The following is a 12,462-nucleotide window of genomic DNA, read 5'->3' as shown; positions in this document are numbered from 1 at the left end:
GGCGGTGGAAAATCGCGCTGTACAGAGGTACCAGCGGTTCCTGTTCCCGTTTTGTGGTCTGGAATGGCTCCGAAAGGGAGCAGGAGTGGCGCAAAGACCCGGGCGGCAGCGGCCGCAACAGAAGCAGTTTTGTTGGCAGCTTCAGCAGTTGCTGCTGCAGCAGGCATTACTACGGCGGCAGTGGCCCCCCCTCAGTCCGGGGATGGAACAGGATCACAGAATAGAAGCCAGTCGTGGATTATTATCGGGACGACGAGCGACAGAAGGCTTATTCAGAGACGCCAGCGGCTACAGCGCCACAGAACAGTGGAGGTATGCAGCAGGGTATCCCTCTGAAAGAACAGATTGTTCCTGCCATTTTTAAAAAGAAGCCGTTGTTAAGAGGTAAACCAGAGGAGCTACTTGATAATCAGCTTACAGGTCAGGTGTTCGGGAACGCTAGCGGCAACAATGTAGCAGCAGTAGCAGCAGTAACTGTTGGAGAAGAAAGTCCTGTGACTATAACAGTCGATTTGAATAATGCTCTGAGCAGTGCTACTGTAGCAAACTCTGGGAATCCTACACAGGAGATATTGAATGATGTGGAATCGCTGGCTCTGGTGGGAAGTTCTATTCTATGTCTGATGTGTCTAACTTTTCAGAGAACGAAAATGAGAGCCTAGTGGGTGATTGGGCGGATGAAAACGATTCTCAGCGAGAGAATGATGATCTAAGCTCTGAACTTTCTATGAATCAAGAGCCAGTACATAAGACACAAGATCCTGGCAATCTTTTTACAAAAGGGATTCCGACCCCTGCTGGCCAGCTCATATGGGACAACTAACCTTCATCTCAGCTTGATGGTGGAGATGCTTGCTCTAGTTCTGGCTTAAATCTTGGTGGTGACAGTGAAATCAAACTTAACACAATATATAAGGTGATAATGGTTCATAGGGAGGAAACAAAGGCTGAAAGCTTGCGGGCCCAAGGTGCGGTCCGCAAGCTGCAGAATACTGTGCGGCGAATTGCTAAGTTGTGCACGGAAATTTCATCAAGGATTGTTGAGGCAGAAGAGATGATTTCTGTAATGGAAGATCAGTTGGTTCAACAGAAGACGACCATTACAGCACTACAAAAAATTAAGGAGGACACTGATTGGAAGCTAACTGACCTTGAAAATCAGTCTAGATGGAACAATCTTCGCGTTTTGGGTGTTCCTGAAGGCAGGGAGGGAAAGGATGTGAGGCAATATGTTATAGAGTTGTTTTCCGAGGCCTTCCCTGACCTAAAACAGTGGAACTGGGTGATTGAGATTATTAGAGTACACAGATTTCCTTTTGTTCAGAGAGGGAAAGTAGGGGGCTCTAATGAAAAACCTAGGGCAATACTGATATGCCTGAATAACTACCTGTTGCGTGAAGCCTTATATGATCTGGCAAGGCCAGACCGGAGGAGGTCTGGTAAGGGGTGTGATTTTTTTGTACACCCAGACTTCTGTCAGGCTACAGTCCAACAGAGATGGAGACTACGCCAGTTGATCTCAGCTTTTCAGGTTAAAGGGGGGCAGGCGTTCCCTTTGAACCCTACAAAGTTAAAAGTAATATATAAAGAGAAGACTCATTACTTTGTATCAGAGATTCTGGCAGAGGAATTCTTGAAGGCAATGTGAAGTTAACATGCATTTTATCATTCAATCATTTTTGGTGGGTTTTTCTAGTACTGTTAGTATTGTTTGTAATGGATCAGTATGATGAAAGCAGGCTTATGGGAGGTTATGGGGGTGGCGGGGGTGAGCACTTCACAACTTTCTTCCCATCATTGAGGACATGGTCCTTACGCCTCAATTGGGGAAGGGGGCAGGGGGGTGGGGGGTATTGGGGGGTGGGGAAGCAGAATGGGCAGGGTGGGGAGGTGGGCACAGTGAACTGGTGTTGGGTGAGGATGAATATTATGACTATGACATTATTTTGTTTTGGAGAGGAAACGCTTTGCTTTAGTTTGACTTGGTTGGGAAAAATAGATAACATTTCTTGAATGAATAAAGATGGGACGATTCTTATTCTGTTCATGGAACATTTGTGGGTTAAATGACAAAAGAAAAAGAGGGGTGCAGGCTCAGATGCTTAGGACTCAACGGTATGATTTGTTATGTTTACAGGAAACCCATATAGCTTGGAATAATCGTAAAATGCTACGGGAATTGGGAATGGAATTGTTAGGCTGTACTAAGCAAGGTTCTAACATTAGGGGAGTAGCAATTCTTATGAGATATGGCCTAGGAGTGAAGAGGCGGGGTAAAAGAGGACAGTTATGGATGCTGGGTTATTGTGGAACTGGCTAGCAATGGCTCCCCAGTGACAGTTTGTTCTGTGTACAGACCCAACTTGGATGATCCAGAAGTTCTACATTACTTAAGTATTGAACTAGCAGAGTGGCCAGCCCCCTTAGTTCTGTGTGGGGGACTTCAATATTCATTTGGAGGGGGATGTGGATATTGGTAGCAATCGCCCCAATATGGGGAAAAAGCCCAGAGTTTTCAAAGCTATCAAAGGTTTAATTAGAGAGCTAGGCTTGGTTGATGTATGGGTAAATCAAAGGATCAGTACTCCAGGGTATACATACTATTCTACTCCCCATAGGAAGCATGTTCGTTTAGATAATTTTTTTATTTCAAGGGAAATGGCGATGAATTCTAAAATAGAGATAATGCCGAGGATCATCTCGGATCATAATCCTGTGGTAATGGACTGGGGTTTGAAAGTTCAATCCAAGCATAGACCATGGACTTTTGAACGCAATCTGCTGCTTGATCCGGAGTACTGTGAATACATGTGTTCTTGGATCCCAGACTTTTTTAGGCTAAATCTGGGCACAGCTCCAGAGTCTATTGTCTGGGATGCATTTAAAGCAGGTGTTAGGGGTTCTACAAGGAGTTACTCGATTGGGAAGCAATGTAAAGCAAATAAAGAAACTAAAGATCGAATGAGGCAACTTAGGCTCTTGGAGATTCAGCTCTCGACTGAACTCTCGCATCAGCTGAGCATAGACAATACACTAAAGGCAATGTCTATTATGAAAATGAGAATTCACCAACACTTTGTAGAAAAAATGGCTAGTAAGCTATCTGTCCATAGGGCTCAGGTTTACAAATTGGGTGAAGATGCTAGTAAGATATTAGCAAAAAGATTACGTCAAAGGGAATTTATAATGGAATATTTAGGATATGTGACCATGATGATAAGATCGTGGAGTCGCCAACCGACATTTTGAGGGTCTTCAGTAGATTTTATGCTGGGCTGTATACAGAGGACGTAGTTACAAATACAGAAGGGTATATGGAGGAATTCTGTGGGAATATAGCAACCAATAAAGTTTTAGAGGAAGACAATGCAACCTTAGCAGCAAATGTTACATGGGAAGAGGTGGAAGCGGCGGTTTTATCATTAGCTAGGGGCAAAGCAGTTGGGCTCGATGGAATTCCACTTGAATTCTATAGAACGTTCCACCGTGTTTTGATGTCTGAGCTTATGACCTTGTTTTTGAATGGGCAACATGGGATAGTCATGGAGGAAAACTACGATAGTTGTTTTTTATAAAAAAGGGGAAGTCTGAGCTACCACCCTCCTCGTACAGACCTATTTCATTAATTCATTCTGACAGTAAAATATACTCAAAAATTCTTGCTTTACGCCAAGGGACGGTCATTGCTCCTCTAGTAGCTAGTGTACAGCACAGCTTTATTCCAGGGCGGGATACTGCCGACCACGTCAGAAGGGTAATTACCCTTCTGGATTGGGCACAAGCGACGGATTTAGTGCTGGGGGGATCCTGTTGGACGCCGAAAAGGCATTCAACAGGGTCTCCTGGGTCTATCTGTAGAGGGTCCTGCGGTGGAAAGGGTTCTGTCCAGTATTTATTCAAGCTATTAAGACCTTATGTCTCAGGGCTGTTGTCTGTTGAATTTAATATTAGCCGTGTGCCTGTGTTCTCCTCTTTTATTTGCTTTATATATTGATTTACTTTTGTGCAAAGTTAACAGTCATTAGGGTATTAAATCAATCAGTTTTAGTGGAGTAGAATACAGAGCATTGGCATATGCCGATGATATACTTGTAGTATCTGGGGAGCTAGCAATGGCTCTCTCAGTAATCAGAACCTTAGCAGAGCAGTTTGGCACTTTTTCAGGGTATAAGCTCAATGTTGGAAAGACGCAAGTGCTGTATTCCAGGCCAGATCCCCCGGCCTGCGTGGTAGTCACACAAGAGGCAACTTATCTGGGAATTAAATTTACTCCTAAGGTGGAGGAGATTCCAGCCCTGAACATAATACCAGCTATAGAAAAGGTTAATACCACTCTGGAGCAGCTTAATCGTTTGCATCTTTCTTTGCATGGGAGGTGCAATGTTCTTAAAATGCTTGTCCTTCCCAAATGTTTGGAATTTTCAAACTCAGTGTTTTTAAAATTAGATAGAGTCTGTGCAAGATTTTTGTGGGGGTATCGTAGAACAAGAAGGGCCCACAGGAAAATGATTCTTCCAAGAAATCGGGGAGGCTGGTGTGTCCCGCACTTTATAATGTACTATTGGGCAGCCATGTTACAGATTATGGGGCCATTGATTTTGGGCTGCAATGCTCTTATCTCTTTGTTTTACAGACCGTCGATTTATGAGCTTATTATTGGTGAGAAAGCTAATAGCTCCTTAGTGACTATCATAGAGCTATCGTATTATAAAAAAACAAGATTTAAGACTCTACGGGTAGCTTATCGAGTGTGGGAACAAATTAAATGGGTATGTAAAATCCCAAAATTTAACTTTTATACTCCATTTAAGGCCAAGCGGTTCCTTCCCCCAATTTTCAGGGATCAGGTTATATATAAATGGATAGAAAAGGAATTTCTTGTTTAGGTGATCTGATGGATCAAGGGTATTTGATGGACTTTTCAGAGCTCAGAGAAAAGTTCACCTTGGACAGGGGAGACTTTTTAAAATATTTGCAAATTTGGAGTTTTATGGCTAAACTTGGTCAGGATATGAGATCTCAGTGTGGTAAAATTGAGTTCATCGAGAAAATGAGGAAGAAGACCCAGATAGGGCAATTCTATCAGCAATTTGTTGAAACCCTTCCAGATGACTTGGATAATTGTCAATTGAAGTGGGAGCAAAAATTAGGAGTGAGTGGCCTTAATATTATTAGATCCTTGGAACTCGCTAATAGTGTTTTGCTGACAGGCAGACATCATAGCCAGCATCATATGGCTTTATGGGACTTATAATATTCACCTAGAAAGGTGTCTCGGTGGGGAAAAACAGATGGGGATAAGTGTAACCGCTGTGGGCTGCTAGCGGCCAATTCTATCCATATTTTTTTTTTTGCCCAAAACTGGCAGGGTTTTTTCAGGATTTGGAAGGGTTTTAAAATGTTTTGTTTCAAAAACAGATGACCATTACGGGTGAACTTGTGATTTTGGGGGTGGGTCCCGAGTCATGGCCTATCATAAGGAGCAATGCTGAAACCGCACTGTTGTTTATGATGAGGACAGTGATCAGAGCATGCATTACTAGCGAATGGATTAGCTCTGAGCCTTCAACCTTCTTGAATTGGAGAGCAAGACTGTTGGCTATGTTTAGCTTTGAGACAGCAATTTACAGAAATAAAGGGAGTAGGAGGAGAAGACTTGGGGCTAAAATCTGGGCACCCATATGAGATTGGATGTTGGGTGGGGCAGATGAGTTAAACAGTGGTTAGTCACGGGTAGGGAGCTAAAATATACTTTAAGGGTCGCAAAACAACAAATACATGGGGTAACTGCCATTGTATTTGCTTATTTGGCTACCTTTTATTGTTGTATATTTCTTTTGCTTTTTTATGTCTTTCTTAACAATTAGTATGTATCCATTATGGTTTTGTGATTTCCCTCTCTGCTTTATTCTTTTTTTGGGTGTATATTGTGTCATAGTCATTCTGAGTGTTATGTACAGTTTCCAATGTGCTCGGGAAAAAAATCAATAAAAAAATATAGAAAAAGAAGTTACTCTTACTTGCTGCAGCTCTCAGGGAGGGAAGCCTCGCAGGTCCCAGGAGGGTATGGACTGCCACCTTCTCTCATTGGCTGACCTTAGGCAGCAGCAGTCCCTACCTCGCCACAGAGTGATATGGAGTCAGTGAGAGTTGGTTACCCCACCCCACTCTGTAACGAGGTGTCAGTGATAGACTTTTGGCCCTGGGAACTTCACAGTTTAAAAATGAAGCACCCAGGTCTGAGGCTATCAATGACGATCCACCTCATCACGAGGAGGAGGGCCTTGAGGTGCTTTGCCAGGGTGAAGAGGTCATGCCCACAGGAGCTATTTAAAAAATATTTAAATAGGATGAAGTCACGTTTTTAATATCTGGATTCCTTATCATATTTCCTAATTCAGCATATTTCATTGAGCCATCCCTTAATAAGATGTATCCTTTGACTTGCCTTGCTGTGTGAATTAATTACTCTGCTGCACAAGCTGGCAGATGAAAGGGTCCAGGCGTTTATAGGCCCATTTCAGGAGTAATACACATCTTTTGCTAGAGGAAGGAGGTGGGGTTGGCTTCTCCATTGCCATCGTCATTTATTTGCTATGCTAGGGGTAAGATACTCTCAAGGCTCAACAAAGGATCGGTCTACACTTCTGTCTTTGCTCCTCAGCAGTGGGTGTGTTTGAAGTGCTAGGAAGAAAAAAAGGGAGCCCATGGTATGTCAAGATTGGCAGAGAGGGAAGTGTGCCTCAGTATTGGTGAGAGCAGCCTCCCCAAAGTTCAGCACATGGCACAAGGGTGCTACAGGCAGTAGGCTTCTTCCAGGCAGTACACACAAGGAGTAGGAGTATCATATGGCACCAGTTAGTTGCTTGGATGCCCCACAAATAACAAGAAACACTATCTCCCTTTTTAAGTCCATGCACCATCACCAAAAGCTAGAAAGAAGCCTGGAAGAACAAATAAGGAACCAGCCTACTTGATGAGCTGGTCAGAAGACTGGAGCCTTCTATCTTGTATTCTGGACTTTGTGGACTCTCTCCAGGGCTGCTTCCTCATTGGCTTCCTCCTTTCTTACACAACATTACTAACCATTGCAGGTCTCAAGAAATTCAGATCGCCTGCTCACAATGGGGTATCAGATTTGATCAGGGCGAGCTATATTCAGGCCTACTGACTTGTTTTGGTGAGCTGACAAAGAACAGGTGTTCTGTTCACTTAGAGAGTGAAGGTGCGCTAAATATGCATTTAACTCTTGTTAGATCTCGCCTGTCAATGCGCATGCGCATTGAGCTTGCGAGACTATGGGGGCTTAAACAGACTTTAACCAACTTGCGATTCCATGGCGATTCCTTGCAGTGCCCATCAAATTGAAGCTCAATGCGCAAGCGCATTGACATTAAAAGCGCGTGCACATGAAAGCGACAAGGCTCCCTCCCACGGTAATCCCCAACCCCATCTGCCAGCACCTCCCCTCTCTCTCGCACATGAAAGCTACAAGGCTCCCTCCCACGGCAATCCCCACCCCCAGCCGCCAGCTCCTCCCCTCTCTCTCCCTGCAGTTTCACGGCCGTGTCTCGTCTTAAACCCTTAAACATGCACAACTCACACACTGAAACACACTATTTTTTAAACAAAATTTGGCAGCCTTCGACATCTGTTCCCCAGCCCCCAGCCGCCAGAACCTCCCCTCTCTCTCCCCGGACACAGCCAGGCTCGCAATTCTCCTCCCCCTCCCCAGACGCCAGCACCTCCCCTCTCTCTCCCTGCACACAGCCAGGCTCGCATTTCTCCTCCCCCTCCCCATCCGCCAGCACCTCCCCTCTCTCTCCCTACAGTATCACGGCCGTGTCTCGTCTTAAACCCGCATTTCACATCTTCGCATTGAATACTAAAACATGTTGGAAGCATCATGTTCTTAAAAGAATTTGTATTAACTAACACACATTAATTTGCCTTGTACCGAAAACAAAAAATACACTATCTAGATGTGTGGTAGTGAAATGCTGGTTGCAAGTTGCAGCCCGTTCCTTTCTGCTGCTACTCCGTTTGTATCGAGTGCCGAGGCTGCATACTTAAGACCAGGGCTTCAAACTGAGCCTGCAAAGGGAAGCCGCATTGAAAGCCCCCTCAGCCCCCCACCCCATCAAGCCACACGAAACAGATAGAGGGCTGCCATTGTATTTAGATTTTGTTGGGCTCACCAGCATTTGAACGCTGGCTATTGGCATTGTAATTAATTGTTAATTATCTAAACAGATAAATGAAAGGCATTGTCATTTACAATGGCAATAGCTTTAACTCTTTCCAATACAAGACCTATTGCCCCCATCCGCCAGCACCTCCCCTCTCTCTCCCTGCAGTATTACGGCTTTCTCTCGTCTTAAACCCTTAAACCTTGTCTCGTCTTAAACCCTTAAACCTGCACAACTCATTTTTTGACCACTGAAACAGACTATTTTAAAAAAAAAATTCACCAGCCTTCGACATCTGTTCCCCAGCCCCCAAACGCCAGCACCTCCCCTCTCTCTCCCCTAACACAGCCAGGCTCGCAATTCTCCTCCCCCTCCCCAGACGCCAGCACCTCCCCTCTCTCTCCCTGCACACAGCCAGGCTCGCACAACACAATAAACAAAAGACTTGAAACTGAAATCGCCGCCAAAAAACAAACGACTTCACAGACGAATTACAAATGACATCACCGCAGTGCCGTCTATACCCTTATGGCCACCTCTCAGCATCCATTTTATACATTCATACTCTAGGCTCGCATCACAACTTTGAGTCACTGTAGGGGGGTATAACTTTCAGTACAAAAAACTTGTGTACAAACAGGCAATGCAATACAGCCGTGCTCACATTCAGCTGCATACATCAGCTCATACCATTTAGCCACAACTTTCACAACCTTTACGTCATACTCACACAGTCACCCTCACTCGCCCTTACACACCATCACACACCCTCACACCCCCTAACCCTCACATCCACTCACCCTCACACTCACACCGTCCAAGTCCACCCTCCAACTCCACCCTACAACACCACCCTACAACTCCACCCTACAACTACTACTCCACCCTCCAACTACTAATCCACCCTCCAACTACTAATCCACCCTCCAACTCCAAACTCCAACTCCAAAAGTAAATAGCATTAGGCAACATTTAATTCAATAACAAAACATCAGATTACACATGTAGGTATTCAAAAATGAAAACTTAATGCATCGCGAGGACAGTGCACCAATTAATACATAAAAACGCAGAAAAGGATTGTTAAATATAACATTTTTTACAAAAAAAAATAAATCCAAAGAAAAAAGGGAAACATCTGAATACACAGCGAGTAATACACCAATTTAAAAGGGGACAAAGACATCTAAAGGACACAAATTCACAACATAAAGCAGTCACTAAAGTAAGGGGAAATAAATAAACCATTAAACAATGGTGGAAAGAATCCACAAAACAAAGAAAGTGCGTAATCACAAGAGCACGAGACCTCACATCCTAATTGCAATTCTTCCATAAGTACAAGAAAGTATTCCACTCAAACTACACAACAAAAACAATACAATTTTTAAAGGTGGCTTCATACTTATACTTTGCCACAATTAATGCGCATCTGTAGTCGGAAATTTAAAAGGAGGTAAACATTGTCTCTAATGAGCAAACACAGACAAAATCACTGCGCATCTATGTTAATGCAAGCCAAGCTTTTGCAGTGCGAATTGATGTGTACCTTACAAAAAAATGATAACTTTTTACATGCATTATATAAAAAACGTTACTGATGTGTTTGTTTTTTGATTCAGCATTAACAACAGCATCAATCAACATTACATAGGTCTTGATTAGCTTCTAAAAAAAAGCTTCACAACATTAATACATTTTAAGTGTATAATATTCACGGAGAAAAAATGATCACTTATAGGCATCATCACAACCACTCACACCCACCCACACCCTCAGCCTCACACACCCTCATCCCCACCCTACATCACACCCTCACACTCTCACAACCTCACACCCTCAATCACACTCATACCCTCACACACCATCACTCACCAACACACGCTCAGCCTCACTCACAACATCAAACGCCCAGACACTCACATCCACTCACACTCACACTCACACCGTCCAAGTCCACCCTCCAACTACACCCTAAAACACATAAATAGCGTTAGGCAACTTTTACCCTCACCCCCTCATCCTCACACACTCACAACACTCACACCCTCACTCATACTAAAACAGCCACCCTCAATCACTCTCACACACCATCACACACCCTCAAACACCCAAACACTCACATCCACTCACCATCACACTCACACCGTCCAAGTCCACCCTCCAACTACACCCTATAACTACTATACCACCCTACAACTCTACCCTCCAACTACAACTCCACCCTCCAACTCCACACATAAATAACGTTAGGCAACATTTATTTTAATACGTAAAAATTGGATTACACACTTGTAGCTGTTCAAAAATTAAAACTTAATGCAACGCAAGGACAGTGCAGCAATTAATACACAAAAATGAATAAAGGGATTGTAAAATAAAACATTTCTTTCACAAAGATCATAAATGCACACAAAAAAGGCAAACATCTGAATACACAGCAAATAATACAACAATTTAAAAGTGGACAAAGCGAGCTAAAGGAAACAAATTCACAACATAAAGCACTTACTAAAGTAAGGGAAAATAAACCATTAAACAATGCCAGAAAAAATCAAAAACGCAAACAAAGTGCGTAATCACAAAAGCACGAGACTCTGGTGTTGCTCTAACTCATGCTGCTGTTGCACGAAGTGTTTTGGTGGTGCTAAGTGCACAACAACAGGAACACCGTACACCAAAACAGCATCAAACAGCATCAAAAGAGCACAACTCAACAACACAACAACACTACTAACAACCACCCCAACACCACGAATCAACACAACAGTATCACTCAGCAACAACACATTAACACAATGCACCAACACAAAAACACTCAGCACATTAACATTGTCACACTGCAACACTACCGCATCGCTCAGCAACACCAGAACAACACCCAATAACACCACAACATCACTCTCAAGGACCACATCATCACTCGCAAACACCACATTAACACTACACAGCACCACACCAACACTCCAAAATACAACAGTACTCAGCACCATCACAACACCACTCTGCATCGCCACATGGACAAAACAACAACACCACAATGATACTATTGTTTAATAATTAATGCGGCTGTGTTGGTAAGTGTTGCTAGGCTGCTGGAAAGTGATGCTGCATGTGTTGTTAGCTATCGCCCTCAATATACCTATCTAACTATCTATATAGATCACAAATTAACAACAACATCTATACAATAATAGGATCACACCACATTTAAATAAATAATAAACAATACAATGTATTCATGTAATGATGGACTAAATAACACGCCAAAAAAAACACCTACACAATAAGATCTTGCTAACACATAAAAAACTCTTGTAAATTACAATTAAAAGACCATTCCTGTACATACGCCAAAAAACCAAATCAATTTACACCAAAAACATGCACTTGGAAAAAGGGACGGAAGTAATACACTCATGTTATTAAAAATACAAGACCAATACTGTACATACGATACCTGAAATAATAACCCAACACCTACTTAATATATACCGATTCTATCGAAGCATGACAATACTTTAATACATTACATTATTAATAATTAACAACTCGGAAATAAAGGGAAATACTATTAGCAAAAACAAAAAAGTACACAAAATCAATAAATGCATACAATACATACTTTGACTATACCTTAAAATCAATACATTGCTATACATTATATAAAATTACATTACAACATTTCACGTTCACAATTTAGAAAGTTCAATACATATTTAATAATACACTAAGTACATACGATAACATAAAAAAAGTTGTGATACACAAAAGTCTAACATTAATATTAAACTGTAAAAATTAATCAAATACATCTCTACATAGTCTATAATACATTCACATCATACATTAAATAGTTGTAAAAAAAAACCTACCTGTCAAACGACGCCGGAAGAAGACAGGAACAACAACACGCCTTTCCCCCACGAAAGTTCCCGAACATCTGGGGATTTCCCAATTAACGCACGTCAAACGCAACGCTACGTCACCAAACGTAGCGCTGCGATTGGCTAAGGATTCCGTCATACATCAAACACATTCAGAATACATAAAAAGACTAGAACGCTAAACACTTAACGTAAATCACGTAAAGGAAACACATAGCGCCCGCCATTTTTATTTCAATAAAACTTTATACACAACGTTAAAACAAAAAACATTACTACACATAACACATACTTAAAAATAAATACATACAAGGACATGTTAGAATAAAATACATACATGCAACACAATAACACTCACACATCACATCTGACAATTGCTATAAAAC

This window comes from Lissotriton vulgaris, chromosome 7, assembly GCF_964263255.1.
Source record: "Lissotriton vulgaris chromosome 7, aLisVul1.2, whole genome shotgun sequence".
NCBI lineage: Eukaryota > Metazoa > Chordata > Amphibia > Caudata > Salamandridae > Lissotriton > Lissotriton vulgaris.
Note: the sequence above shows the minus strand (reverse complement) of the source record.